Source organism: Pongo abelii, chromosome 13 (assembly GCF_028885655.2).
Source record: "Pongo abelii isolate AG06213 chromosome 13, NHGRI_mPonAbe1-v2.0_pri, whole genome shotgun sequence".
Taxonomy (NCBI): Eukaryota; Metazoa; Chordata; class Mammalia; order Primates; family Hominidae; genus Pongo; species Pongo abelii.
This window is the reverse complement of record NC_071998.2, coordinates 38,973,222-38,989,283: the sequence shown is the minus strand read 5'-3', so window position 1 is coordinate 38,989,283 and position 16,062 is coordinate 38,973,222. Positions and strand designations below refer to the sequence as shown.

The 16,062-nt window shown below is 43.5% G+C and overlaps 1 pseudogene; it reads right to left on the bottom strand.

Annotated features, from left to right (window-relative positions):
• Positions 1 to 11,040: 11,040 nt before the first annotated feature.
• On the bottom strand, positions 11,041 to 15,763 carry LOC129048069 (small ribosomal subunit protein eS6-like; annotated as a pseudogene).
• Between the last annotated feature and the right edge of the window lie 299 nt (positions 15,764 to 16,062).

Below are 16,062 nucleotides of genomic sequence, written 5' to 3'. Positions count from 1 at the left end.
CAACATGCCCAGCTAATTTTTGTATTTTTAGTAGAGATAGGGTTCCACCATATTGGCCAGGCTAGTCTTGAACTCCTGACCTCAGGTGATACGCCTGCCTCGGCCTCCCAAAGTGCTGGGATTACATATACAATCTTTTTTTTAAAAAAAATTATTTTTATTTATTTATTTATTCATTTATTTTTTGAGACAGAGTCTCGCTATGTCACCCAGGCTGGAGTACAGTGGGGCAGTCGGCTCACTGCAACCTCCGCCTCCCCAGTTCAAGCGATTCTTGTGCCTCAGCCTCCCAAGTAGCTGGGATTACAGATGTGCACCACCACACCAACTAATTTTTGTCTTTTTAGTAGAGACGGGGTTTTGCTATGTTGGCCAGGCTGCTCTCGAACTCCTGGCCTCATGTGATCCACCCGCCTCAGCCTCCCAAAGTGCTGGGATTACAGGTGTGAGCCACTGCACATGGCCAATACAACCTCTTTTTTGATTAGAGCTTTGAAATTGGGGTAGGTTTACTGAAAATAGAACTGTACCAGAGAATTGCATCTGAAATATACAAAGCTCACCTGGATATCTCAATAGCATGGCAATAACCACCCTATAACCTTTTTAAAAATAAATCTGAGTGGAAGTGATGCTGAAATCTCTCCTTAAGGTCCTCTTTCTCAATCAACTATAATTCAGCAAACATTAAACTTCAGTTACCCGGAAAAAGATTAGGTAATAAATGTGTTAATCATAGACTGGATCGTAATCAGCACCGTCACCTAAAGAATACTCACACCTTAAGTAATCCAAAAGAAAACTAAGAAGCAAAAATCCAGGGTTTCTTTCTCTATAACCAAAATAGAAGAATGTCCATAGTCATTACTGAGCATTAACCATTTGAAGATCTCCTTCCTTTTAACCTCAAGGCATTATAATATCTCTTCCTTACTGTCAAGAGACCTAGAGTTCTGTCCTGGCTCTGTGCCTGTAGTCATAAGTTGATCTTATCCTTAAAAACATAAAAATCTTTGTCTTTATTTTGGCCGAGCATGGTGATATATGACTGTAATCCCAGCACTTTGGGAGGCTAAGGCAGGTGGATCATTTGAGGCCAGGAGTTGAGGGCAGATCGCTTGAGACCAACCTGGCCAATGTCGTGAAACCCTGTATCTACTAAAAATACAAAAATTAGCCAAGTGTGGTGACACACATCTGTAATCCCAGCTACTTGGGAGGCTGAGGCACGAGAATCGCTTGAACCCAGAAGTCAGAAGTTGCAATGAGCCCAGATTGCGCCACTGCACTCTAGCCTGGGTGACAAGGAGTGAGACTCTGTCTCAAAAATAAAATAAATAAATAAATAAAATCCTTGTCTTTATTTTGAAACCAGAACAACAAAGGACACAGTGTGATCTTTGCAAAATCACAGAATCTTGAGCTGAAAGAACCATAAAGTTTATCTTGCTAAGTAGTTACTTTTTTAAGGACAATTTTTATTTTTATTTTTATTTTTTTTCAGAGATGGGGCTCAAGCTGGTCTCAAACTCCTGGCCTCAAATGATGCTCCCACTGTGGCCTCCCAAAATGCTGCGATTACAGGCATGAGCCACTATGCCCAGCTCAGAACTATTTTATTCAAACAAAAATTTAAGAAGAGGAAAGCTAAACAGCTTTGGTTGAAGAAAGGTAGGTTATTTGGTGGCTGTCTGCTGGCCTCCCAGCCCCTCTCTGCTGTCCTTCAGGGAAGCCCTAGGACTCCACAGTACAACTTGAACCACTGACTTAGTCTAACCTTCTCATTCATTTCATGGATTGTTAAAACTGAGATCCAGAGATATTTAGGGACTTTCTGAGCTAATGTAAATAGCAAATTCAGGACTGTTCAGTTGTATCCATTCTCATAACAAACATTTATGGAATGATTTACTGCTATGTTTCACGTGCATCATCTCATTCATACTTTTTCTTTTTTTTTTTTTTTTTTAACACAGGTTCTTGTTCTGCGGCCCAGTCTGAAGTGCAGAGGTGCGATCGTGGCTCCTGAAATCTCTGCCTCCCAGGCTCAAGCGATCCTCCCACCTCGGCCTCCCAAGTACCTGGGACTACAGGCACACGCTGTCACAGCTACTTTTTGTATTTTTTGCAGAGACGGGGTTTCGCCATATTGCCCAGGCTGGTCTCAAACTCCTAGGCTCTAGCAATCCTCCTGCCTTGGCCTCCCAAAGTGTTAGGATTACACACGTAAGCCACTGTACAGGGCCTTTTTTTTTTTCTTTTTAGAGACAGGGTCTCACTCTGTTACCAGGCTAGAGTGCATTGGTTTGTTTGTCACTGATTTGTCACTGATTTGTTTGTTTGTTTCTGAGATGGAGTCTCACTTTGTCACCCAGGCTGGAGTGCAGTGGCACAATCTCAGCTAACTGCAACCTCTGCCTCCTGGGTTCAAGCAATTCTCCTGCCTCAGTCTCCCGAATAGCTAGGTTTACAGGCATGAGCCACCATGCCTGGCTAATTTTTGTATTTTTAGTAGAGATAGGGGTTTCACCATGTTGGCCAGGCTGGTCTCGAACTGCTGACCTCAAGTGATCTGCCCACCTCAGCCTCCCAAAATGCTAGGATTACAGGCGTGAGCCACCACACCTGGCCCACAGCTCACTGTTGATACAGGAACTAGAAAGAAATTACTTAGGCCGATAGTGAGGGTTCTTACCAAGTAGCTCCTAAATCATTTCTCTTCTAACAAAGAGCAGCCTGAAAAATTGAGCTGCAGACATAAATAAGCAAGCTGGAAGCTTGCACAGGTAAATGCCAACAGCTGCGCCAATAGGAAAAGGCTACCTGGGGGTGAGGCATGTTCAACATGGAGGCTCCATTTTCCCTTTTCTTTGTCAACCATGTGTACAGTAAAGAAACAGGCAACATGGCTCCGGCCAGGTAGAGGACCATCTGCATAATAAAAGATTCGGGTGGGGTAGCCAGCTTCTTTGTGTGCTATGTAAATGGCACACCTGGTTCATCCAATCTCTCGGGCACTATGTAACTCAGACACTGCCTCCTCAAGCTCGTCTATAAAACCCCTTGCGTTTCACCATGAGACCAAAAGTCCCACTCAGGAGCTCCTCTCTCTGTAAGAGACAGAGGTATTCCCTTTTCTCTTCCTTTTGCCTATTAAACCAATGCCCTTAAATTCACTTCTTATGTGTCTGCGTTCTTGATTCCCTTGGCATGAGACAAGAAACCTCTGATATTTATCCCAGATGACAACACTGCTTCTCTGTGACTTCAAACTCCTGGGCTCAAATGATCCACCCGCCTCAGCCTCCTGAGTACCTAGGTCTTCATGCACCACCATGCCCTGCTAATTTTTAACCTTTTTTTTTTATAGAGACTGGGTCTTGGTATGTTCCCTAGGCTGGTCTCAAACTCTTGGGCTCAATTGTTTCTCCTGCCTTGGCCTCCCAAAGTGCTGGAATTACAAATGTGAACCACTGTGCCCAGGCTTTTATTATCCATTCCTTACAACAACTCTTAAAGGTATAGGAACTGCTGAGATCAATTTGATAAGAAAAGTAAGAAGATACGTAAATTGCCCAAGGTCACCCAGTCAGTTGTCTTCAGTTGCTTTATCTATAAGAAGGATCTGGACAAGATAATTTCTGAAGTGCATGCTATTGTGCACCGCTAAAATTCTATGGCCATAATTGCAAGTTGTGAGACTGGTTCTTACAACTAAAAGTAATTGTTACCTTTAGAATCAATTATGCATTTCTGAGGCGCTTAACTATTTAAGGCTTACAGAGGGACATTTCAAGATGTTTCGTCAGAAACTTGAAAAATGAGTGCCAAAATCTAAAAAAAGAAAAAAGAGAGTGAAGATGCAATCGTTTCAATTAACCAATCAGGGGAGTCTAATAACCTCTACCTGTGAGCAAGTAATACCATGAATCCATTGTTGGTTGATGCAATAAATGGTGTTGCAGGGGATTAGAACATCCTACCCCACCCCAAATATGTCACTTTCAAATAGGATTATTTTGAGCTGAAGACAATTGAGAAACAGCTGATGCAGAAGAAGCTCCTGGGGCTCACACCTGTAATCCCAGCACTTTGGGAGGCTGAGGTCGGAGGATTGCTTGAGTCCAGGAGTTTGAGACCAGCCTGGGCATCATAGTGAGACTCTGTCTCTACAAAAAATATTAAAAATTAGCCTGGCGTGGTGGTACATGCCTATAGTCCCAGCTACTGAGGAGGGTGAGGTGGGAGGACTGCTTGAGCCCAGAAGGTTGAGAGTGCAGTGAGCCGTGATTGTGTCCATGCACTCCAACCTGGACAACAGAGCAAGACCCTGTCTCCAATTAAAAAAAATAAATGCTCTTGGGCTTCTTTCCCCTGTCTGGCTAAGAACAGGATATAAATTGTAAGGGTGTCTCCCTTCCCCTCCATGAAAAGGAGAACAACTCAATCATTCCTGACTCTTAGTCCAGACTCTTATCAGGACAGGGATCAGACAAAGCACTGAGAGAGGAATCTACATAAAAAATTTACTAAGATAACCTTTGGCCGGGTGCTGTGGCTCAGGCCTGTAATCCCAGCACTTTGGGAGGCCAAGGTGGGTGGATCACTTGAGGGCAGGAGTTCAAGACCAACCTGGCCAACATGGTGAAATCTCATCTCTCTTTTTTTTTTTTTTTTTTTTGAGATGAGGTCTCACTTTGTCACCCAGGCTGGAGTGCAGTGACATGATCTCAACTCACTGCAACCTCTGCCTCCCAGGCTCAAGCAATACTCCCGCCTCAGCCTCTTTGAGTAGCTGGGACCACAGGCATGCGTCACCATGCCCAGCTAATTGTTTTGTATTTTTGGTAGAGATGGGGTTTCTCCATGTTGCTCAGGTCGGTCTCGAACTTCTGAGCTCAAGGGATCTGCTCACCTCTGCCTCCCAAAGTGCTAGGATTACAGGCGTGAGCCATTGTGCCTGGCCTGAAACCCCATGTCTACTAAAAATACAATAAAATAAAAATACCTGGGTATGGTGGCAGGTGTCTATAATCCCAGCTATTCGGGAGGCCGAGGCAAGATAATCGCTTGAACCTGGGAGGTGGAGGTTGCAGTGGGCCGAGATGGAGCCACTGCACTCCAACCTGGGCGATGGAGCGAGACCCTGCCTCAAAAGAAATAAAATAACCTTTATCTTCCAGTGGTTTCTCCCCCACATATTTACCTCCCCACAGTTTGCTGCCCCTAAAAGCTGTAACCCTTTCTCTTGTCACTTCTCTTCAAATATATTGTTCCATGTTAAGATGCTATATAAGCCCCGGATTTTAACCACCCCTTTGAGTTACTCATTACTGAGTTTCTCCTGTGTGTATGTGTGCTGTGCATGTTTAAAAACTCTGTTTTTCTCTTTTTAATCTATCTTTTATCAGTTTGATTCCCAGGACTCCAGCTGGAGAACCTAGGAGGGTGGAAGAAAAAGGTTTGTGTGTGTTTTTCCATCCCCCACAGTGATGGTGGTACATTATTTTGGTTTTGATCTCTGTGGTCAGGGAACAATTAAGTAAGTGATGAGAAGAGGTAGGAAAAAAAGACTTCCTTTGCGAAGATTATTTAGCAGTAGAAGTAACAAAAAGATGAGTTGCAAAAAGTAAGTGGAGTTTAAGAACAGGCAAGTGGTAACAACAGCAGGTAATGACTGAGACAATGTGATAATGATAAATTTAGAGAAATTTCTTATTATGTAAATAGATCCATTAGCAATAAGCAAAATTTTATTTTTTGATCAACTTGACTAAAAAGATAACTTTTGGCCCAGGTGCCGTGGCTCACACCTGTAATCCCAGCACTTTGTGAGGCCAAGGTGGGCGGATCACCTGAGATCAGGAGTTTGAGACCAGCCTGGCCAACATAGTGAAACCCTGTCTCTACTAAAAATACAAAATTAGCTGGGCTTGGTGACATATGCCTGTAGTCCCAGCTACTCGGGAGGCTGAGGCAGGAGAATTGCTTGAACCCTGGAGGCAGAGGTTGCAGTGAGCCGAGATTGTGCCACTGCACTCCAGCCTGTGCATCAGAGCGAGACTCTGTCTCAAAATAAATAAAAAGACAACTTTTTACATGAAAAACAAAATTTATTACCTAATAATTCTGGAGCCATTGCGATGACCTTGCAAAGAAGAGAATAGTGTTTTTATTAAGATAACCAGTTCTTGAACTTTGACCAGTGTATTATACATAGAAAAGATTTCACCTGACATCAAAGTAGTAGGACTCTTTAATCGCCCTATTTTATTATTTCAAATAACATTTAAACTCAAGGATAATTCACTACTTCCCTTGGTTTGAATTTTCTGCATACAGAGTTAGATTTCTTATCTCTCTGTATATACATGCCAACCTAAAGAATGTCGGTTTTTTTCACTCAAAGAGGAAAATGACTATGATTTTAAAAATTGACATTATAATTCTGTTCTGCCTCTGAGTTTTTCCTCCCAGCCTTGTCCCTTCCCCCATTCACAATGTATCCTTTGCTCCAGTAATACCCAATTTCCTGTTGTTCCCCAATACATTCTGTCCTATCTCTGCAACTTGGCACATGCTGTTCCCTCTAACTTCCCTTCTTACTCTTCCCCACCCTACATACCTGGCTAACTCCTATTTACCCTTCAAGGCTCAGCTCAATTAAGTATCACTTTCTCTTGGAGATCTTTACTACTATAAAACTGTAATCAATATTTTTTCTTCTTTGTACATATATTTGCATACATTCCTGATTGTGCCCTTAGTGGAAATGATTAGAAGTGGACTTCCTGTGACAGAAATTCTCTTAAAATAGTCATGAGTGATAAAATGTTTGTAAAATCAAGCAGTTCCTGACTTGCAAATGACAGCACAAACAAGCAGCCCCCTGTGCTTCACTATTCTTGCTCCTGGGCCCTTCTGCTGCTGATATACCTGCTTCCCTTTCATAAATGCCCCAGCTATTATTTCTGGAGGAGCTTTTAAAGGTCTGGCCCAGCTCCTCTTCTTGTGCAAGAAGTCTCCTCTGTCTCTGTTGCCCTGGAGCTGTCCACCTGCCTTACCCACATCCTACCTCTCATGGCAGACAGGGGCTCCAGGCTATGGAATGTAAGATGAAAAGGAGAGAAGTTATCATTTGAGCCCGGGAGGCGGAGGTTGCAGTGAGCCAAGATAGCGCCATTGCACTCCAGCCTGGGCGACAGATGAGACTACGTTTCAAAAATAAATAAATAAATAAATAAATAAAAAGGAGAGGAGTGGTTAGATTTCAGAGACTAAACAAACATACTTTCAAGGCTTAGAAAAAGTTTTACGTGACCTATGAATTTGCTAAGTATTGGTAGGGCAGCCTAGGAACTGCAATCTCAACTCACCATTACATTTCAACTTCCTTCAGTCTCTTTGGGAAAAGGTATTTATTCATGTATTCCTAAAAGTGACCAATATGTCTTAGCTTGTTTGGGACTTTTCTGGTTTTAGCATAGAAAGCACTGAGCTGATATCGCACCACTGCATTCCAGCCTGGGTGACATAGCAAGACTCTATCTCAAAAGAACAAAACAAAACAAAACAAAACAAAACATAAGTTCCAATTTCAAATCATCTCTTTGTGACTATATGTGACTGTATGCTTTCAGAAAAATCCAGATCACCTCTTGAATGTTTTGCTGCTTAGAAATTTCTCCTGCCAGATGCCCTAAATCATCTCTCTCAAGTTCAAAGTTCCACAGATTTCTAGGGCAGGGGCAAAATGCCACCAGTCTCCTTGCTAAAGCATAGCAAAGTGACCTTTGCTCCAGTTCCCAAAAAGTTCCTCATCTCCATCTGAGATCACCTCAGCCTGGACTTTATTGTCCATATCACTATCAGCATGTTGGTCAAAACCATTCAACAAGTCTCTAGTAAGCTCCAAACTTTCCCACATCTTCCTGTCTTCTTCTGAGCCCTCCAAGCTGTTCCAACCTCTGCTTATTACCCAGTTCCAAAGTCACTTCCACATTTTCAGGTTATCTTTATAGCAGTACCTCACTCTGTTAGTACCAATTCTCTGTATTAGTCCATTCTCATACTGCTATAAAGAACTGCCTGAGACTGGGTAATTTATGAAGGAAAGAGGTTTAGTTGACTCACAGTTATGCATGGCTGGGGAGGCCGTATGAAATTTACAATCATGGTGGAAAGAGAAGGCGAAGCAAGCACCTTCCTCACAAGACGGCAGGAGAGAGTGAGGGCAGGGAAAACTGCCACTTTTAAACCATCAGATCTCATGAGAACTCCCTCGCTATTATGAGAACAGCATAGGGGAAACCACCCCCATGATCCAATCACCTCCCACCAGGTCCCTCCCACAACACATGGGAATTACAGTTCAAAATGAGATTTGGGTAGAGACACAAAACCAAACCGTATCAATCCCCAATCCTCTTCTCATCCTATGTGATCTGCCCTGGACAATCTTATTAAGTTTCCATAACTTCAACTCTCATCTGAATACTGAAGATTCCCAAATGTAGCCCAGCTTTTTCTTCTGACCTCTGTTCTCTATTTCCACCCTCAGCTGGAACATCTGTACTAGGATATGCATTGGCATTGTAGACATAGCTAAAACGCCATCACTAACATCATACTTAATGGTGAAAGACTGAATGCTTTTCCTCTAACATCAGCAATAAGACAAGCATGTCCACTTTGCCACTGCCATTCAACGGTGCACTGGAGGTTCCAGTGAGGGCTATTAGGCAAGAAAATAAATAAATACAAGGTCTCCAGATTGGAAAATAAGAAGTAACACAATCTCTACTTGCAGGTTGTATGATGTTGTATAGAGAAAATTTTCAGGAGGCTGAGGTAGGACAACTGCTTGAACCCAGGAGGCAGAAGTTGCAGTGAGCCGAGATCACGCCACTGCACTCCAGCCTGGGCGACAGATGGAGACTCCATTTCAAGAAAAAAAACAAAATTCTCTTTCATCAAAGGTGGTTTATAAATAACAGAGGAGATAAAGTCGGTCTTTCCAGCTGGGCACAGTGGCTCACGCCGGTAATCCCAGCACTTTGGGAGGCCGAGGTGGGCGGATCACGAGGTCAGGTGATTGAGACCATCCTGGCTAACATGGTGAAACTCCATCTCTACTAAAAATACAAAAAATTAGCCAGGCGTGGTGGCGGGTGCCTGTAGTCCCAGCTACTCGGGAGGCTGAGGCAGGAGAATGGCATGAACCTGGGAGGCGGAGCTTGCAGTGAGCCAAGACCGCACTACTGCACTCCAGCCTGGGCGACAGAGCAAGACTCCATCTCAAAAAAAAACAAAGCAATTTCATTTACAATAGCATCAAAAAATAAAATACAGGCCAGACATGGTGGCTCTCACCTGTAATCCTGACACTTTGGAGGCTGAGGTGGGAGGATCATTTGAGGCCAGGAGTTCAAGACCAATCTAGTTAATATAGTGAGAGCCCCATCTCCACAAAAATTCTTTTTAAACATTTGCTGGGTGGGCTGGGTGCAGTGGCTCATGTCTGTAATCCCAGCACTTTGGGATGCCGAGGTGGGCAGATCACCTGAGGTCAAGAGTTTGAGACCAGCCTGGCCAATGCGGCAAAACACTGTCTCTACTAAAAATACAAAAATTAGCCAGGCGTGGTGGCAGGTGCCTGTAATCCCAGGTACTTGGGAGGCTGAGGCAGGAGAAACACTTGAACCCGGGAGGCAGAGATTGCAGTGAGCCAAGATCATGCCATTGCACTCCAGCTTAGGCGACAGAGAGAGACTCCATTTGAAAAAAAAAAAATTTGCTGGGTGAGGCCTGGTGCAGTGGTTCACACCTGTAATCCCAACACTTTGGGAGGCTGAGGTGGGTGGATCACCTGAGGTCAGGAGTTCAAGACCAGCCTGGTCAACATGGTGAAAACCCATCTCTACTAAAAATACAAAAATTAGCCAGGCATGGTGGTGGGCACCTGTAATCCCAGCTACTCAGGAGGCTGAGGCAGGAGAATCACTTGAACCCAGGAGGCGGAGATTGCAGTGAGCCAAAATCGAGCCACTGCACTCCAGCCTGGACAACAGAGCCAGATTCCATCTCAAAAAAAAAAAGTGCTGGGTGTTGTGGCATGCAGCTGTTTAGTTTAGCTACTCAGGAAGTTGAGGTGGGAAGAGCACTTGAGTCCAGGAAGTTGAGGCTGCAGTGAGCTATAACTGCACCATTGAAGTCCAGCCTGGGTGACAGAGTGAGACCTCGTCTCAAAAAAATAAATTAAAAACAAAAATACAGCTGCCCGTGGTGGCTCATGCCTGTAATCCCAGCACTTTGGGAGGCTGAGGTAGGCAGATCACCTGAGGTCAGGAGTTTGAGACCAGTCTGGTCAACATGGTTAAACCTCTTCTTTACTAAAAATATAAAAATTAGCAGGGTGTGGTAGCATGCACCTGTAGTTCCAGCTACTTGGGAGGCTGAGGAAGGAGAATCGCTTGAACTCTGGGAGGCGGAGGTTGCAGTGAGCCGAGATCACACCACTGCACTCTAGCCTGGGTGACAGAGCAAGACTCTGTCTCAAATAAATAAATAAAATACAAAGAAATACATTTAACAAAAGAATTGCATAATGTGTACTCTGAAAACTACAAACATTACTGAAATAAATTTTAAAAGATCTAAATCCATGGAAAGACATCCTATGTTCATGGATTGGAAGACTTAATATTGTTAAGATGGCAGTACTCCCCAAACTGATCTACACATTTAACACAACTCCTCTCCAAATCCCAGCTGTCTTCTTTGCAGAAATCAGTAAGCTGATTCTGAATAGTTTGGAAATGCAAAGGACTAAGAATCACCAATACAATCAGGAAGAGGAAGAATAAAATTGGAGGACACATACATTCTGACTTCTTATTTATTTATGAGCCAGGGTCTCGCTCTGTCCCCCAGGCTGGAGTGCAATGGTGCAATCACAGTTTTACTGCAGCCTCAAACTACTGGGCTCAAGTGATCCTCCCACCTCAGCCTCCTAAGTAGTTGGGACTATAGACTCTCACCATGACTGGCTTTTTTTTTTTTTTTTTTGAGACAGGGTCTTGTTCTGTCACCCAGACTGGAGTGCAGTGATGAGATCAGGGTTCACTGAAGCCTTGACCTTCCAGGCTCAAGCCATCTTCCTACCTCAGCCTCCCAAGTAACTGGGACTACAGGTACATGCCACTATACCCAACTAATTTTTTGTTTGTTTGTTTGTTTGAGACAGTTTCACTCTTTGGCCCAGGCTGAAGTGAAGCATTGCGATCTCAGCTCACTGCACCTCCACTCCCTGGGTTCAAGTGATTCTCTTGCCTCAGCCTCCTGAGTAGCTGGGATTATAGGTGCTCACCACTATGCCCAGCTAATTTTTGTATTTTTAGTAGAGACAGGGTTTTGCCATATTGGCTAGGCTGGTCTCGAACTCCTGACCTCAGGTGATCCACCTGCCTCGGCCTCCCAAAGTGCTAGGATTATAGGCGTGAATCACCGTACCAGGCTTCAACTAATTTTTTAAATTTTGTATATATTGGGTCTTGCTATGTGGCCAGGGCTGATCTCAAACTCCTGGGCTCAAGCTATCCTCCAACCTAGGCTTACCAAAGTGCTGGGATTACAGGGATGAGCCACCATGCCCAGCCTGCATTCTGATTTCTGAGTAAAGAAAAATAACTCAGAGCAGTCTGGGACGTTGAGATGCAAAATTTATTGAGGCCAGAGAGACTTGAGTATGTCAAGCTCCCCCACCCACCCAACATACACTTCCAGGGGGTAATTGTTTAAAGGGATTTGGGGCCGGGCACGGTGGCTGACACCTGTAATCTCAACACTTTGGGAGGCAGAGGCAGGAGGACTGGTTGAGCCCAGGAGTTCCAGACCAGCCTGGGCAACATAGAGAGAACCCATCTCTACAAAAAATTAAAAAAACAATTAGCTAGGTGTGGTGGTGCACACCCAGATACTTACAGGACTGAGGTGAGAGGACTGCTTGAGCCTGGGAGGTGGGGGCTGCAGTGATCAGTGATTGCACCAGTACGGTCCAGCCTAAGCAAGAGTGAGACCCTATCTTAAACAAAACCAAAAGCAAAAACAAGCCAGGCGTGGTGGCTCATGCCTGTAATCTCAGCACTTTGGGAGGCCAAGGCAGGTGGATCCTCTGAGCCCAGGAGTTCAAGACCTAGGTAACATGGCAAAACCCTTTCTCTATAAAATAAAATAAAATAGAATTTAATTAAATTAAAAAGAAAAGTCAATGTATAGCCAATTAATAGTTTATGTTATTTTACGGTAAATTCTTGGTAAACAACTTAGGAACTACCTCTTCTTTTTTTCTTTAAAAATTCACTTGTAGGCTGGGCATGGTGGCTCATGCCTGTAATCCCAGCACTTTGGGAGGCCGAGGCAGGCAAATCACGAGGTCAGGAGATTGAGACCATCCTGGCTAACACAGTGAAACCCCGTCTCTACTAAAAATACAAAAAAATTAGCCAGGCGTGGTGGCGGGTGCCTGTAGTCCCAGCTACTTGGGAGGCTGAGGCAAGAGAATGGTGTGAACCCGGGACGCGGAGCTTGCAGTGAGCCAAGATCGCGCCACTGGACTCCAGCCTGGGTGACAGAGCAAGACTCCTTCTCAAAAAAAAAAAAAAAAAAAAATTCACTTGTGACTGCTGCTGATCACAGCATATATTCAAGGCAACTTAATTAAAGGTCCCAGGTTGCAGTCCTCAAACTTGACCCATATAAACTATCTTTTCAACAAATAATGCTGAAACAAATGGATGCCACATGAAAAAAAAAATGAAATTGGAATCCTAGTTCACTTCATATACAAAAATTAACTCCAGGCTAGGCATAGTGGCTTTGTCCTGTAATCCTAGCACTTTGGGAGGCTGAGGAGGGAAGATCGCTTGAGCCCAGGAGTTCAAGACCGGCCTGAACAATATAGTGAGACTTTGTCCCTACTAAAAATAAAAAAATTACCTGGGCACGGTGGTGTGTGTTTGTAGTTCCAGTTACTCAGGAGCCTAAGATGGAAGGATCACTTGAGTCCAGCAAGCTGATCATGCCACTGCACTCCAGCCTGGGCAACAGAGCAAGACCCTGTCACACACACACACACACACACAAATACCCTGTCTCTTAAAAAATTGTAAAAATTAGCCATGTGTGGTGGCGAGCATCTGTAGTCCTAGCTATTCAGGAGGCTGAGACAGGAGGGTTGCTTGAGCCTAAGAGTTTTGGAAATTGCAGTGAGCCAACTGCCATGATTGTGCCATTGCACTGAAGCCTGGGCAATTGAGCAAGACCCTATCTAAAAAAAAACCCAAATAAATAAAATCAAGATGGACCATACACCCAAATGTAAGAGCGAAAACTATTAGAGTTTTAAAAGAAAACTTATGTGTACATATTCAGGAGCTTTCATTAGACAATGGTTTCTGAGATATGACACCAAAAGCACAAACAACAAAAGAACAAATGAATATATTTGTCAAAAGACAAAATTACAACACATTTAGTTTAAAAATCTTAATTGTTATTTATTTGTGATTCTAAACTCAGGCAATATATCATTCTATAAAACAGAATGAGTCTTCCAATGAACAAAGCAGAAGAGATTGCTTTTATAAACAGGCAGAGAGGACTTCCTTATCATGCCAGAGATAGCTTTTATCGACAGGCAGAGGGGAGTTCCTTATCATGCCAGCTAAAACTGGCCTGTTTGAGGATTTGGCTATTCTCTCTCTCTCTCTCCTGATTTCTCAGAAGGTCAGATAAAGATCTTAGTTTTGACTTAGTGACATGACATGCAATTTCAGCATAAGTAACTCCATTTTGGTGGGGTCTGTTAGGCCTAGGGCAGGAACTCAGTCCAACTCAATGGCCTCCTATAAATTTTATTCTACATATTGAACATCACTGAAATATAAAACTTTTTGCTTCCAAGGACACCATCAAGAAAATGAAAAGCCAAATCACAGAATGGGAGAAAATATATGCAAATCATATATCTAATAAGGCTGTTCTTTTTATAGTGTAGATACATAAATGGTGAGGATATGGAAAAATTTGAACTCTTGTACATTGCTAGAAGAAATGCAGGATGGTACAGCCTCTGTGGAAAACTATTTGGTGGTTCCTTCAGAAGTTAAACACAGAATTAACATATGACCCAGAAATTCTACTCCTAGGTATATATCCAAAAGAATTAAAAACAAGTACTCAAATTCTGTTCTTCGAGACAGAGTCTTGCTCTGTTGCCTAGGCTGGAATGCAATGGTGCAATCTCAGCTCACTGCAACCTCCACCTCCTGGGTTCAAACGATTCTTCTGCCTCAGCCTCCCGAGTAGCTAAGATTACAGGCAGCTGCCTCCTTGCCCAGCTAGTTTTTGTATTTTTAGTAGAGATGGGGTTTCACCATGTTGGCCAGGCTGGTCTCCAACTCCTGAGCTCAAGTGATCTGCCCACCTTAGCCTCCCAAAGTGCTAGGATTACAGGCTTGAGCCACCCTGCCTGGCCAAATTCTTATACATCATTGATCATAGCAGTATCATTTATAATGGCCAAAAGGTGGAAAACACTCAAATTTCCATCAAATAATGAATGAATAAACACAACGTGGTATAGCCATACAATGAGTTACTATCCAGGCATAAAAAGAATGAGTACTGATACATGCTACAACATGGATGAAACTTGAAAACATTACACATGTGAAAGAAGCCAGACACAAAAGGCCACATATTGTATGATTTCATTTAAATAAAATATCCAGTATAAGCAATCTATAGATATAAGAAGGAGACTAGTGATTGCCAGGGGCCGAGAAGAGGGCAATGGGAGTAACAGGATTTCTTTTCTTTTTCTTTTTCTTTCTTTTTTTTTTTTGCAAGTCTGATCTTATTTATTTGTTACTCACTTAGAAGTAGAAGCTCACAGAGAGGAAAGTCTGCATCTCTTCACAATTTGTTCCTGGTGCTTTTCCTTAGCCTCGTTCATTCTCTTGGCCAAAAGCTTAGCATATTCTGCAGCCTCTTCCTTATTTTTCTTAGTACGCTGCTTCTTCAGAGCAATACGCCACCGTTTGTGCTGCAGGACACATGGACTAACAAGACGCTGAATCTTGGGTGCTTTGATCCTAGGTTTCTTACCTTCTTTAAGGGCTTTCTTTAGAGAGATTGAAAAGTTTACGGATTCTGCTAGCTCTTTTGGGCTCCAGGCGATGAGGCACCATAGTATCAGTCAGTCCAGGAATATCCTTCTCTCCTTTTTTTACAATAACCAAGTTGAGAACGCTCAGATTGGCAACCACAATGCAACCATGAACTGATTTTCTCTTTCTTTCTCCAGTTCTCCTTCGTCTGTAACAGGAATCCCCCTTACTCAGTAGCAGGTGGACACGGCCATGGGTCAAGACATCCTGCTTCATGGGGAAACCTTATTTGTCGTTCCCACCACTGATTCGGACCACATAACCCTTCCATTCTTCACCCAGAGTGTCAGCAGCAACTTCTGTGGCTGTACGTTTCTCATAAAAAGTACGAACTTTGCATTCATCATCCACTTCAATGAGTTTCTGGCAGCCAGTGGCTGGGAAGGAGATGTTCAGCTTCATCTTGAAGCATCATTTTTTTTTTTTTTTTTTGAGATGGAGTGCAGCAGCGTGATCTCGGCTCACTGCAACCTCTGCCTCCCCAGTTCAAGCGATTCTCCTACATCAGCCTCCCGAGTAGCTGGGACTACAGGTGCGCTCCACCACGCCCGGCCAATTTTTGTATTTTTAGTAGAGGCGGGGTTTCACCGTGTTAGCAAGTATGGGCTCGATCTCCTGACCTCATGATCTGCCCGCCTCGGCCTCCCAAAGTGCTGGGATTACAGGCATGAGCCACCACGCCCAGCCAACAGGGTTTCTTTTTGGAATGATGATAATGTTCTGGATTTAGATAGTGGAGATAGTTGCACAAGTCTGTGAATAGGCTAAAAGACACTGAATTGTACAGCTTAAATTGGAGAATTATGTGTTAAGTAAATTGTATCTCAACAAG